Raw genomic sequence first — 5,000 nt, forward strand, 5'->3', positions numbered from 1 at the left:
AGGTTAGGTTGGGTTGGGTTAGGTTAGGTTAGGTTAGGTTGGGTTGGGTTGGGTTAGGTTAGGTTAGGTTAGGTTAGGTTGGGTTAGGTTAGGTTGGGTTGGGTTATGTTAGGTTAGGTTAGGTTGGGTTAGGTTAGGTTAGGTTAGGTTAGGTTGGGTTGGGTTAGGTTAGATTAGGTTAGGTTAGGTTGGGTTGGGTTGGGTTAGGTTAGGTTAGGTTAGGTTAGGTTGGGTTGGGTTGGGTTAGGTTAGGTTAGGTTAGGTTGGGTTGGGTTAGGTTAGGTTAGGTTAGGTATGGTTAGGTTAGGTTAGGTTAGGTTGGGTTGGGTTGGGTTGGGTTAGGTTAGGTTAGGTTAGGTTGGGTTGGGTTAGGTTAGATTAGGTTGGGTTAGGTTGGGTTAGGTTAGGTTGGGTTAGGTTAGGTTGGGTTGGGTTGGGTTAGGTTAGGTTAGGTTAGGTTGGGTTGGGTTAGGTTAGGTTAGGTTAGGTTGGGTTGGGTTGGGTTAGGTTAGGTTAGGTTAGGTTAGGTTGGGTTAGGTTAGGTTGGGTTGGGTTAGGTTAGGTTAGGTTAGGTTGGGTTAGGTTAGGTTAGGTTAGGTTTGGTTTGGTTGGGTTAGGTCAGGTTAGGTTAGGTTAGGTTAGGTTAGGTTAGGTTAGGTTAGGTTGGGTTGGGTTGTTTAGGTTAGGTTAGGTTGGGTTGGGTTACATTAGGTTAGGTTAGGTTGGGTTGGGTTAGGTGAGGTTAGGTTGGGTTAGGTTAGGTTAGGTTAGGTTAGCTTAGGTTAGGTTAGGTTAGGTTAGGTTAGGTTGGGTTGGGTTAGGTTAGGTTAGGTTAGGTTAAATTGGGTTGGGTTAGGTTAGGTTAGGTTACGTTGGGTTAGGTTAAATTGGGTTGGGTTAGGTTAGGTTAGGTTAGGTTAGGTTAGGTTAGGTAAGGTTAGGTTAGGTTAGGTTAGGTTAGGTTAGGTTAGGTTGGGTTGGGTTGGGTTGTTTAGGGTAGGTTAGGTTGGGTTGGGTTACGTTAGGTTAGGTTAGGTTGGGTTGGGTTAGGTGAGGTTAGGTTGGGTTGGGTTAGGTTAGGTTAGGTTAGGTTAGGTTGGGTTAGGTTAGCTTAGGTTAGGTTAGGTTAGGTTAGGTTAGGTAAGGTTAGGTTAGGTTAGGTTGGGTTGGGTTAGGTTAGGTTAGGTTAGGTTAAATTGGGTTGGGTTAGGTTAGGTTAGGTTACGTTGGGTTAGGTTACATTGGGTTGGGTTAGGTTAGGTTAGGTTAGGTTAGGTTAGGTAAGGTAAGGTTAGGTTAGGTTAGGTTAGGTTAGGTGAGGTTGGGTTGGGTTAGGTTAGGTTAGGTTAGGTTGGGTTGGGTTAGGTTAGGTTAGGTTACGTTGGGTTAGGTTAAACTGGGTTGGGTTAGGTTAGGTTAGGTTAGGTTAGGTTAGGTTAGGTTGGGTTAGGTTAGGTTAGGTTAGGTTAGGTTAGGTTGGGTTGGGTTGGGTTGTTTAGGTTAGGTTAGGTTGGGTTGGGTTACGTTAGGTTAGGTTAGGTTGGGTTGGGTTAGGTGAGGTTAGGTTGGGTGGGGTTAGGTTAGGTTAGGTTAGGTTAGCTTAGGTTAGGTTAGGTTAGGTTAGGTTAGGTTGGGTTGGGTTGGGTTGTATAGGTTAGGTTAGGTTGGGTTGGGTTACGTTAGGTTAGGTTAGGTTGGGTTGGGTTAGGTGAGGTTAGGTTGGGTTGGGTTAGGTTAGGTTAGGTTGGGTTGGGTTAGGTTAGGTTAGGTAAAATTGGGTTGGGTTAGGTTAGGTTAGGTTATGTTGGGTTAGGTTAAATTGGGTTGGGTTAGGTTAGGTTAGGTTAGGTTAGGTTAGGTAACGTTAGGTTAGGTTAGGTTAGGTTAGGTTGGGTTGGGTTGGGTTGTTTAGGTTAGGTTAGGTTGGGTTGGGTTGGGTTGGGTTAGGTTAGGTTAGGTTAGGTTGGGTTGGGTTAGGTTAGATTAGGTTAGGTTAGGTTGGGTTAGGTTAGGTTAGGTTAGGTTGGGTTAGGTTGGGTTAGGTTAGGTTGGGTTGGGTTAGGTTAGGTTAGGTTAGGTTGGGTTAGGTTAGGTTAGGTTAGGTTTGGTTTGGTTTGGTTAGGTCAGGTTAGGTTAGGTTAGGTTAGGTTAGGTTAGGTTAGGTTGGGTTGGGTTGTTTAGGTTAGGTTAGGTTGGGTTGGGTTACGTTAGGTTAGGTTAGGTTGGGTTGGGTTAGGTGAGGTTAGGTTGGGTTAGGTTAGGTTAGGTTAGGTTAGCTTAGGTTAGGTTAGGTTAGGTTAGGTTGGGTTGGGTTAGGTTAGGTTAGGTTAGGTTAAATTGGGTTGGGTTAGGTTAGGTTAGGTTACGTTGGGTTAGGTTAAATTGGGTTGGGTTAGGTTAGGTTAGGTTAGGTTAGGTAAGGTTAGGTTAGGTTAGGTTAGGTTAGGTTAGGTTAGGTTAGGTTAGGTTGGGTTGGGTTGGGTTGTTTAGGGTAGGTTAGGTTGGGTTGGGTTACGTTAGGTTAGGTTAGGTTGGGTTGGGTTAGGTGAGGTTAGGTTGGGTTGGGTTAGGTTATGTTAGGTTAGGTTAGGTTGGGTTAGGTTAGCTTAGGTTAGGTTAGGTTAGGTTAGGTTAGGTTAGGTTGGGTTAGGTTAGGTTAGGTTAGGTTAGGTTAGGTAAGGTTAGGTTAGGTTAGGTTAGGTTAGGTTAGGTTGGGTTGGGTTAGGTTAGGTTAGGTTAGGTTAAATTGGGTTGGGTTAGGTTAGGTTAGGTTACGTTGGGTTAGGTTAAATTGGGTTGGGTTAGGTTAGGTTAGGTTAGGTTAGGTAAGGTAAGGTTAGGTTAGGTTAGGTTAGGTTAGGTTAGGTTAGCTTAGGTTGGGTTGGGTTAGGTTAGGTTAGGTTAGGTTGGGTTGGGTTAGGTTAGGTTAGGTTACGTTGGGTTAGGTTAAACTGGGTTGGGTTAGGTTAGGTTAGGTTAGGTTAGGTTAGGTTGGGTTAGGTTATGTTAGGTTAGGTTAGGTTAGGTTGGGTTGGGTTGGGTTGTCTTGGTTAGGTTAGGTTGGGTTGGGTTACGTTAGGTTAGGTTAGGTTGGGTTGGGTTAGGTGAGGTTAGGTTGGGTGGGGTTAGGTTAGGTTAGGTTAGGTTAGGTTAGCTTAGGTTAGGTTAGGTTAGGTTGGGTTGGGTTGGGTTGTATAGGTTAGGTTAGGTTGGGTTGGGTTACGTTAGGTTAGGTTAGGTTGGGTTGGGTTAGGTGAGGTTAGGTTGGGTTGGGTTAAGTTAGGTTAGGTTAGGTTAGGTTAGCTTAGGTTAGGTTAGGTTAGGTTAGGTTGGGTTGGGTTAGGTTAGGTTAGGTTAGGTTAAATTGGGTTGGGTTAGGTTAGGTTAGGTTACGTTGGGTTAGGTTAAATTGGGTTGGGTTAGGTTAGGTTAGGTTAGGTTAGGTAAGGTTAGGTTAGGTTAGGTTAGGTTAGATTAGGTTAGGTTAGGTTAGGTTGGGTTGGGTTGGGTTGTTTAGGGTAGGTTAGGTTGGGTTGGGTTACGTTAGGTTAGGTTAGGTTGGGTTGGGTTAGGTGAGGTTAGGTTGGGTTGGGTTAGGTTAGGTTAGGTTAGGTTAGCTTAGGTTAGGTTAGGTTAGGTTAGGTTAGGTAAGGTTAGGTTAGGTTAGGTTAGGTTAGGTTGGGTTGGGTTAGGTTAGGTTAGGTTAGATTAAATTGGGTTGGGTTAGGTTAGGTTAGGTTACCTTGGGTTAGGTTAAATTGGGTTGGGTTAGGTTAGGTTAGGTTAGGTTAGGGAAGGTTAGGTTAGGTTAGGTTAGGTTAGGTTAGGGAAGGTTAGGTTAGGTTAGGTTAGGTTGGGTTGGGTTAGGTTAGGTTAGGTTAGGTTGGGTTGGGTTAGGTTAGGTTAGGTTAGGTTACGTTGGGTTAGGTTAAACTGGGTTGGGTTAGGTTAGGTTAGGTTGGGTTAGGTTAGGTTAGGTTAGGTTAGGTTGGGTTGGGTTAGGTTAGGTTAGGTTAGGTAAGGTTACGTTAAGTTTGGTTAGGTTAGGTTAGGTTAGGTTAGGTTAGGTTGGGTTGGGTTAGGTTAGGTTAGGTTAGGTTAGGTTACGTTGGGTTAGGTTAAATTGGGTTAGGTTAGGTTAGGTTAGGTTAGGTTTGGTTTGGTTGGGTTAGGTTAGGTTAGGTTAGGTTAGGTTAGGTTAGGTTAGGCTGGGTTTGGTTGGGTTGGGTTAGGTTAGGTTAGGTTAGGTTAGGTTAGGCTGGGTTGGGTTGGGTTGGGTTAGGTTAGGTTAGGTTAGGTTGGGTTAGGTTAGGTTAGGTTAGGTTAGGTTGGGTTGGGTTAGGTTAGGTTAGGTTGGGTTGGGTTAGGTTAGGTTAGGTTAGGTTAGGTTAGGTTGGGTTGGGTTGGGTTAGGTTAGGTTAGGTTGGGTTGGGTTAGGTTAGGTTAGGTTAGGTTAGGTATGGTTAGGTTAGGTTAGGTTAGGTTAGGTTAGGTTGGGTTGGGTTGGGTTGGGTTAGGTTAGGTTAGGTTAGGTTGGGTTGGGTTAGGTTAGATTAGGTTAGATTAGGTTGGGTTAGGTTAGGTTAGGTTAGGTTGGGTTAGGTTAGGTTGGGTTGGGTTGGGTTAGGTTAGGTTAGGTTAGGTTGGGTTGGGTTAGGTTAGGTTAGGTTAGGTTGGGTTGGGTTGGGTTAGGTTAGGTTAGGTTAGGTTAGGTTGGGTTAGGTTAGGTTGGGTTGGGTTAGGTTAGGTTAGGTTAGGTTGGGTTGGGTTGGGTTAGGTTAGGTTAGGTTAGGTTAGGTTAGGTTGGGTTGGGTTAGGTTAAATTAGGTTAGGTTGGGTTAGGTTAGGTTGGGTTAGGTTAGGTTAGGTTAGGTTAGGTTAGGTTAGGTTGGGTTGGGTTAGGTTAGGTTAGGTTAGGTTGGGTTGGGTTAGGTTAGGTTAGGTTAGGTATGGTTAGGTTAGGTTAGGTTAGGTTAGGTTGGGTTGGGTTGGGTTGGGTT

This window comes from Rhipicephalus microplus, unplaced genomic scaffold, assembly GCF_043290135.1.
Source record: "Rhipicephalus microplus isolate Deutch F79 unplaced genomic scaffold, USDA_Rmic scaffold_47, whole genome shotgun sequence".
Classification (NCBI taxonomy): Eukaryota; Metazoa; Arthropoda; class Arachnida; order Ixodida; family Ixodidae; genus Rhipicephalus; species Rhipicephalus microplus.